Genomic DNA, 9855 nt, shown 5'->3' with positions numbered 1-9855 from the left:
CCACAACTTTCCACACCTGTTGGTCAACACACACTGGTAGAAACACAACCCTGTCGTATCCTGTCAGGTGTTTCGCAGGCATGCGTCTAAAATGTATGGAGTTTTGACTAATCCAGCGTCATTTTCTATGTATACCTGACAATTTCCTCTCTAGGTTATACTATTTCGTTTGCAGTATAAATGAAACATGTGCGTATGTTTATCTTTTATTTGTATACCATTGATGTTGCGTGTGTTGCGTCGTAGTTAAATTTTCTGTGTGTGTGTGTGTGTGTGTGTGTGTGTGTGTGTGTGTGTGTGTGTGTGTGTGTGTGTTTCTTTAGTGCAGTAGTAATAAATTTCACGTCATTTTCTAAGTGCCCACCATAATCGTTCCTCATTTTTCTCTTTTCTTTTCTTCTCTTCTGCTTCCTCTTCTTCTCTCCATATATTTTAGCTTTATTATTATTTTCTTTCTTTAATATTCTCTTCTTCTTTAACACGTACGCAGCCTCATCCGACCTCCTTCCTTTCTCTCTGGCAAAAGAAAAAAAAACTTTTTCTCTGGCAAAAGGAAAAAAAAAAACTTTCACATCACCTTTACCCTTCTCCAGAAATTCTCTTCCTCCTCGTCCTCTCCTTCTCTCGTTTTGGCATTATTTTTCTTTATCTTCGTCTTTTTTTTTCTCTCTCAACACCCATTATTTCTTTCCTGCACAGTCATGTCTTCCTTAGTATCATCTTTCTTGCATCATACTTTTCATCTCTTTCAGTATCATTATCTGTGTGTGTGTGTGTGTGTGTGCGCGCGCGTTCCCCAGCATTCGTTACTCCTTTTCTGGTGCATTTTCATCATGTCTCCCTTCCATGATTTAGTCTTTTTTTCGATGCCTCATCTTTCCCTTCCCGCCATCATCCTTTCATCTCATGCAATAGTACCAGGCAACCCTTCTTTCTCAATCTATCCTCGTATTTCCTCGTTTTCTGTCATCTCTCAGCATCTATTTTCTCTTTCTGCATCCTATCATTTCTTCTACCACTGCATCATTTCCCTGCATCTCTCCTCTAAACCACTTCCACCATCCTATCATCTTTGGCAGCATCTCTCATCTCCCAGGCACCTCCCAGGCAGTTATGGCTTTGAGCTCATCCCATGGGAGACGAATGTAAGTCATCCAGGAAGGCGCTCATCCACCATCTCTTTCCTCGTGTGTCTTGTTGTTGTTGGATGAAGCAGCATCCTTATTCTTCGTTAGCGGGAGAATAAAAGATTGCAGAAGAGGCAGAAAGAGAGAGAGAGAGAGAGAGAGAGAGAGAGAGAGAGAGAGAGAGAGAGAGAGAGAGAGAGAGAGAGAGAGAGAGAGAGAGAGAAAGTGCATTGAAGATGATGAAATGTCTTGTGTTATTCCTTGTGTGTGTGTGTGTGTGTGTGTGTGTGTGTGTGTTTATCCAGTATGCTTGTGTATTTTCAAAATTTGTGTTTCCTTTTCCACATAGCTTCCGCGTTTCTCTCTCTCTCTCTCTCTCTCTCTCTCTCTCTCTCTCTCTCTCTCTCTCTCTCTCTCTCTCTCTCTCTCATGTGCATTCTCCTCCTTGAGACCCTTGTGGTGGTTGGTGGTTGGTCCTGACAGCGTGTAATTGGAGGTCACTCTTTTTAGTCTTTTTCTTTTCTTTTTCTTCTTTTTCTCTCCTTTACTCGGGTCTCTTCACTGCAGGTTGTGTTAAGTTTCCTTAATTTATTTATTTCCACGTGATTATTATTATTTTTTTATTTATTTTTTTTTTTTCAGTCTTTACGTGTGTGTGTGTGTACTCAATATCTACTTTTTTCTGCCTCGTTATGTATTTTAATGTAAACATTTCAACACCATTATTTATCATTTCCTTCTCAAGTGCCCCCTCGTATTAATATCCCTCGCAGACTCCATTCCAAACACGTGAAAATCGAATACCATTTGTAAGCGCGCAGGAGGGTCTTTAAGTTCCTCTCGGTGGCGCAAACACACCGTGGAATAAGTTTGTTATGGTGAAGGCGGCGGTGGCTGGCAAGCCGTTTTTCACCAACTTCCTGCACGGCGGCATTTGGGAGGTAAAGGCTTATAATACTTCATCTTTATCACTGCTGGGGGAGAGGAACACGCAGGAACAATGTGCATTGCCACCAAAGGGTTCACAAATCCCTTCCTGACACCTCTTACAGATTCCATGCATTTCTTCCTGTGGTGTTGAGCGGGCGAGCGGCGCGGCTTGCGTCAGGCAGCGAGGCGCGAGATGTGAGCGGCCAAGGTTTAGCCAATCAGCGAGTGGCGAGGCGCTGTGTTGTGGGGTCCCGCAGAGCTGCCAACATCTGCAAAGGTTTACTGATATCAGAATGCTGAGTTTCTAGACAATATTGAGAAAGGAGAGGCTGGAATATCATTGCCAGTATACACAGAACGTGCTGATATAGCGGTTGTTTTGCCTGGTAATATTCTAGTCCGCAGTGGATCTTAAGATTCATGGTTTTGTTGGTAACGCACTACCGGCAGACTTCCCACTCCATACTTGTGCGCATATCTTGAGGGACAGAGACCCAGTGAAGATGAGGGCGTTATATATTTCTTTGTTGCCTCATCGCCTTCGTGTGGTCATCCCGCGTCACCCACGCTAACTTATTGGTAAATCATATCAAAGTTAACTTCCAGCTGTAGTACGTATGTTGACTTAGTAATTCAATATTGCAAGTGAATCTCAAAGAGCAACAAACATTTATGTACTAATCAAATTTATTTAATTACATAACTTACGGTATCTACAATATGAGAGAGAGAGAGAGAGAGAGAGAGAGAGAGAGAGGGGGGGGGGAGCAGCTACCGTGTCAAGGAAGATAAAATTGCCATGTACAGTAACTAGTGTTTGTGGGGGAGGGTATTACTGCTTATTGGTATGGTAATGTGTTGTGTGTGAGCTCGTGTTCCTAACGCAGGAGGGGGCACAGTATGGTGGTATATACAGGCATTGTAGGGCGGCCTTCCCTGTCGTTGGGTTGTTCTGATGTAATTTTGCAAGTTTTGTTTCTGAAAATTAGGGTTTGATTTATTTAGTTTTTTTTTTTTTTTTCTGCAGTGGTCGTATATTTAGTATCAAGAACTAGCTCACTTTACTGAAGTTTGTCATCGGGTAAATTATTAGATTAGCAGCGCGGCTCTCATTTCCTATTTTTTTTTGTTTTTTTTCGGCTTGTAACCCCTACAATGTTGAGGACCTGGTGGGAAAGCGGGGTTTTTGAGTAGGGAGCCAAATTAAGCCTAAATACCGCCTCTTAACACCAAAAACAAGTAGGGAGCTGCCTGCTGCTCGTGTTATGATGACCGCCATGTTTACCTATCATGATACTTGAATATCCACTTGTGTTTATACTTTACTATGCTACACTCGTCCAAGACTACCAATTATTTTCAGCATTTAGTGTTCATACCTGTGGCAATATTCCCGATTGTGTTCCAGGAAATCATTGTGAGATGTCGGAAGTTGTAACTTTAAAACATTTAACTAATTAGCCATCAAATGAATAATAACCATCAACTGTTGCACTGCATTGTCAACATTTCCAAGAGTTCCCCAGACAGAGGCGGGCAGACAGAGGCACCGCCCCGCCAGTCGACGACCTCAGCATAATGACGTGTTTTTACTCCCTCAGTGTCCACATTTCACGAGCTTCATTTTCGAATTGTATCGGTTGATATTAAATAGCGACTTCATGTTGCACTAAATGACAAATCAGTGTTGGGATAAAAACACAAACATTTAAATAATAATAACGATTGATTCATTGCGTGTTTTAAGACGAGCGAATTACCAAGAACCATCTTACTACCTCTCACCCCATCACTAGCGGGAGTTGATGCCTCTCCCTCCCTCCCTCCCTCCCTCTGCTCGGAGACTGTCACGCAGCGGTAAGTATTCGTTGTGTTGTGAATATTGGCGTCAGTGTCGCGGGGCGGCGTCGGTGTGGCAGGAAAGCGACACGTAGGTAGGTACCGTGACGCGGCCGCTGCAGGTGAGGTCTGAAAACTGGTGGAAATGAAACCGTATCTGTTGGGGTTGTTAGGTAATAATGGCGGGGTTAAATAGAGGTGGATGATTGTTCCTTGCTGATTGTGCGTGGACAGGGAAAATGTTCATCTGGTAATGACTCATAACCTCGTGTTTTGAAGCGCTTTGCTCTCTCATCAGAACAGTATTCAAAGGCCACATACGGTACATAAGCTCAGGGATGATTTTTTTTTTTTTTCCCTACTAATGCACATTCCTCTATTGCCATTCCTGTTACTCCCACCGACCCTCCAATGCAGCGTTCCCAGCCCGGTCCGCGTCATCACATCATTGCTAGACGCACACATGAACACATCATTCGCCTCATAAGAACAAAGGACCTCCATTACTCCGTCATCTTTCCCCTCCCTCACACTGCTCCTGTTACTCCCTCCCTCCCATCCTGCCCCTCCCTCTCCCCCTGCTATCCCTCCTTCTCCCTCTCATCCTTCTTCCTCTCTCTCCTACCACTGTCCCACCCCGACCCCACATTTCTCTCCTCACTCCTCCCTCTACTCCACCTCTACCTTCTTCCCCACCATCCTTTTCCTCTCATTTTCCCTTCTCTCATCCTGCTTATTTCCCACCATCCCGTTTTTCCCTCTCCCTCTCCCCTTTCTCACTCTTAAACTAGGTATTAATATACTGCCACAGTGACGAAAAATAGAGAGAGAGAGAGAGAGAGAGGCTGTTCTTTTCATATTTTCATAAGCAAACTAATTAATTGTTTCATTTGCCTTCCACTATCTTGTTCTATTTAGTTAGCGTTTTGCACTTAATTTTCTTTTTCTTTTACCTCGTATTTTTTCGTGTTATTCATCTTCTCCTCCTCATTTGTTTACCACTCATTCTTTTCCATGCAGTTCAGCCACGTACAGCTCTCTCTGCTCTGCTCTACAAGACTTTTTTTTTTTTTTTTTATCAATACCACACCCACCATCCTCCTCCTCCTCCTCCTCCTCACACTGTGCATCCTCTAATGTGATGGTACAGAAAAATTTATGATTGTTTATGCCGAGAACATAAATTGTCTTGTGCAACGATCGGCCTGGACCCAGCCTTCCTTCCCCCTTCCCTTCCTCCCTTTTTCTCTCCCTACCCTCCCTCCTTTTCTCCCTCCTTCCCCCCTCTCACTATCTTCTTTCTTCTTCCCTCTTCCCCTTTCATTTATTTATTTATTTATTTTTATCGTAGTCGCTCTCCTGTTACCTCTCCTCCTCCTCCTCCTCCTCCTCCTCCGTGTCTGTAATTAATTTATCTCCATTTTTTTTTTTTTTTTCAGCGCCTGTCACTTATTTTCATGCTTTCCTTGTTCCCCTTAGTGTGTCTCTTCACACACACATACTCTCTCTCTCTCTCTCTCTCTCTCTCTCTCTCTCTCTCTCTCTCTCTCTCTCTCTCTCTCATCCAACTTTATTTCCTTTTTAGTTTGGTTTCTGTTAAACATACCACATCTTGTTTATTGTTCTTTAAGTAGTCTTTAAGTTCCAATAGGCTGGACACCAAGCCATCTATGTTAGTATACAATAATCTTTAAACTTCTGCTTGGTGATCGTGTGTGGCATCTTTGTGTCACCATTTCCTCACTTTAATGTCCATGACTTTCCAGGTGAATCTTTTTGCTTGTTCTTGTGTTCTTTCCATTTTTTTTTCTGAGCCTCTACTCTCAGTTCTTCACTTTCTTCTTCGTTCATGTCTCTTTTTATCTATATTTCCTTCATTCCTTCTTTTTTTGCCAATTTTCCTGTTCTTTGCAAGACATGTTCTGCTGGTGTTTGTGACATGAATCTTATTTTCCTTGGTTTTGTTCTGCTTCCTTTATATTTTCCAATCCTGTAAACCTTTTCAGTGTGTTCAGTTATTCCCTCTCCTTCCTCCACCACTTCTATAATTTCCTTACCCCTTTTTCACTTATTTCTCACTAGCTATTTTCATGGGTATGTCCTTCTCCTTAACCCCAAATACCACCACACACATCTTTCTCTGTACTGTGTCTCTCACAAGATTACTTTTTTCCCTTTGATACTTTAATCCTTTCTTTTTCATATCCTTATTGTGTTCCTGTTGCTGTTGCCTTATTGTCTCCTCCATCTCCACCTCTTGTTGTCGTTCTCCCTCTTCTTTCCAACTTTTAATTTCCTTTCACTAACTCCTTCATTTTTCCAACCCTAACCTTTATCTTGCAAAGCTTTCTGTAACTCTTCCTTCTCTCCCTTGAGTTTCTTAATTTCTTCACAGTACTTCTTGTTGAAGTTCACTATTTTTGTCACCTCTTCTCTTAGTTCTTTGTTTTCTTTTTTTCTTTCCATCTCTCTCTTTTCACTTTAAACACTTTAAACACTTTAAACACTTTATTATGTTTGTCTGTAATACATATATAAGCTTAAGGTACAATTGATTGAAAGACAAACAGCCCCTTATGAAGCACAAGCTTTTTGGGCACACTTAATATCTACTTAATACTGAAATGTAAAACAACACTAAACTAAAAATCTAATTGAAGAAAATGAAAAAAAAAAAAAAAATTAATAGCAATAACAAAAGATTTAGGGATAAATGGCTTTGCAAGAACAGGAAGGAAAGGAGAAAAATTATAATTATACATGAGAAATAGAGAAAATTGAAGTGGAATCTGATTATAAACAAGCAAATATTAGTTTTGAGAATAATTAAACAAACAAATAAATATGTATATATACTAGAGGTTATAAACTATTTTAGTTACAGAGGATATGAACTATTTGGTTACAATACCAAGAAACAAAATAACTGATATTGATAAAAATTGATTGAAGTACAAGATGTGTCAGTATTGAGACAATAAATATTCTTTTAGTTTTCTCTTAAAGATATTTACGCTTAATGAATTTTTTATGTGTGACAGGGTGCTATTCCATATTTTGGGACCTTTATACATTAGAGAGTGTTGGTAGAGAATTAAAGTATGATGGGGAATCTGTAGAGAATGTCTGTAGCGTGTGGAGTGGTTATGAGTTAGGGTCAGGGTATTATTGTTGTTGGAATTTATCAATTTGAACATGTATGATGCAATAGAGAAGTTTGATAAGTCAGAGAGTTGAAGGATTTTCATAGATTTAAAGAGTGGAGGTGTGTGTTGGAGGAAGTCACTATTAGTCATGATTCTAATAATTTTCTTGTGGAGGATGTTTAGATTTTGTAGATGACATGGGTAGGTAGTGGACCAAATTGGATTACAGTAGGTTAAGTGTGGGTATATATGGGCATAATACATGATTTTCATAATTTCCACTGGAATAAAGTTTTTTATTTTCAGCAATAGAGCTATTGATCTAGATAATTTTAGGCAAAGGTTTGATATGTGATATTTAAAGGTAAGATTATTGTCAAATGTGACTCCAAGAAATTTTGTCTTAGAAACTTGCGTGATATCTTTATCTAATATGGTAAGTCTAGGTAAGGGTTGGTATTTGGTGGTGGTATTTGTAAATAACATGTAGGAAGTTTTAGCTGTGTTAATTGTTAGGCGATTTGCAAGACACCATTCAGAAAAGGCAGATAATTCTAGGTTGGCTCTGTAGATTAGGTCAGTGGGATTATCACCAATCATGTACAAGGTGGAGTCATCAGCAAACTGTATAGTGTTGAAAGCAGTAGAGGCATTGCTGATATCGTTGATATATATCAGGAAAAGATAGGGCCTAAGATGCTACCTTGTGGCATGCCAAGATGTATAGGTTTGATGGTAGATTTAGAGTTATTGTAGGATGTAAAATGAGATCGGCCAGTTAAATATGATTTGAACCAATTTTCCACACAACCGCGAATACCATAATGACGTAATTTGTCTATTAGAATGTTTGGGTCAACTGTGTCAAAAGCTTTGCTGAAATCAATGAAAATGGATATTATAGACTTATGTTTATTCAAGGCATCGTGTAGGTCAGAGGTAAACACATTTATAGCGTCAAAAGTATTTAGTCCGGGGCGGAAACCAAATTGCCTATTATTTAAGATTTTTTGTGAATTGAGGTAGTTCATGAGGAAGTTCTTCATAATGATTTCAAATATTTTAGAGAACACTGGTAAAATAGAGATTGGTCGGTAGTTTGAGATATTAGTTTTACTTCCCGATTTATGGATAGGGATAATTTTTGCCAGCTTGAATCAATTAGGGAAAACTCCATCTTTTATTGAATCATTGAATAATTTTGAGAGTGGCTCTGCTAGAAGATTTTTGTTCTCTTTGATTATTTTCACAGGTATTTCATCCGTAGGGCATTTTTTATTTTTTAAGGCAGAAATAGCTTTTACTATGTCATTTCCTGTCACTATGGGAATATTCATGGAATTTAGGAAATTACCTCTGAGATAAGAAATGTGCGAGTTTTGAGCTCTAGGAAGCTGGGAGCTAAGTTGAGGTGCAATTTGTGAAAAATAGGTGATGAATGCATTTGAAATTTCATGTGGAGTGTGTAGGACTGTGTCATTATAGTGTAGTGTGTGGGAGACCGTCTTGTTATTATTATTAATGTTTTCTATTTCGGTAATTAGTTCCCAAACTTTTTTTGTGTTAAGTCTAAAATTTTCAAACCTTTGTAGGTAATATTCAGATTTTTTGCGTTTTATTAAGTTATTTAGATAATTTCTGTAATGTTTGTAGTGGTCCATTGTAATTGACCCTAGTTTGTATAGTTTGTACAGCTGATATTTATGTTTTGTTGAATTTATTAACCCCTGTGTTAACCAAGGCTTACTCAGTCTTTTGGATGTGATAGTTTTGGTTATTTTGGGGAAGCAGGAATAGTATATTTTATATAATTTATCCAGAAATATGTCGCAGTTTGTGTTTGTGTCACTGCTAGTGAGGTAGAGATTCCAGTCTGTATTTGATAGGGTCTGTGTGAATTTCAACCGATTTACTCTATTTTGTAGCCTAAAATCAACTTTGTGGTGAATATTGCACACTTTATCAGAGACTGGAATATTGATAAACACTGGAAGGTGGTCACTGATAGGAAAGTGGAAAATTCCAGAAGAGACTGGTTCATTGAAGTTTGTCCAGACGTGATCCAATAAAGATGGGGCTGCAGTTGTATTTATGTCTGAAAATCTTGTTGGTCGAGATATATGTGGGAAGTAATTGTTTGATTGCATAGTTGTAATGAAAGAGTTAGTAGGAGGGTGTGACACATGTTCAAGAAGGTTTATATTGAAGTCACCTATGAGTATATTCCTGTTGCTTGTGAAAAAGTTATTTGAAAGAAGATTATCAATATATGCATTAAATTAATTTACTTTAGCATGTTTACTATTTGGTCTGTAAATACAAGAAACAGAGTAGGAGGTAGTAGGTAGAATAATTTTCACACTACATAGTTCAGCATTTTCATCACACATGCAAAAATCCTTAATAATTTCACTTTGTAGGTCAATATTTACATAAATTGCAACACCCCCACCTGGAGAGTATAAAGGCCTGTGAACATGATATGACTTATAGCCATCAATTTCGTGAAGGTGAACATTATTTGCATTGAGCCAGGTTTCACTTATACATAAGATATCAGGGAGTTTGGGAAGAGATTTGATAAAAGAGATTACTTGGTCATAATTTTTGTTTAGTGAGCGGGCATTTATATGGAGAATATTGATATAGTCAGCGCTACTTCTTGGTATAACATTCATGTATGAGGTAAGGTCATGATAATTACAGATATCATCTAACTCGAGATAAGTACATGGAATTTATTATTTCTATGCCGATGCTATCAGATTCATTGTTGTCTTCTAAGTCGTTGAAAAGTGTATTGAGGAGATTCT

At 39.0% G+C, this 9855-nt stretch overlaps 1 long non-coding RNA gene across 2 annotated transcripts in view; it reads right to left on the bottom strand.

Moving 5' to 3' along the window:
* Positions 1–1803: 1803 nt before the first annotated feature.
* LOC135098609 (uncharacterized) overlaps positions 1804–9855 on the bottom strand; it is an 82491-nt gene continuing 74439 nt past the window's right edge. For both annotated transcript variants that reach the window (XR_010267168.1, XR_010267169.1), the window contains one exon: positions 1804–2326. This is a non-coding gene — a long non-coding RNA (uncharacterized LOC135098609). The remainder of the gene's footprint in view (positions 2327–9855) is intronic.

Source organism: Scylla paramamosain, unplaced genomic scaffold (genome assembly GCF_035594125.1).
Source record: "Scylla paramamosain isolate STU-SP2022 unplaced genomic scaffold, ASM3559412v1 Contig70, whole genome shotgun sequence".
NCBI classification, from domain to species: domain Eukaryota; kingdom Metazoa; phylum Arthropoda; class Malacostraca; order Decapoda; family Portunidae; genus Scylla; species Scylla paramamosain.
Note: the sequence above shows the minus strand (reverse complement) of the source record. Positions and strands in the feature narration are given on the sequence as shown.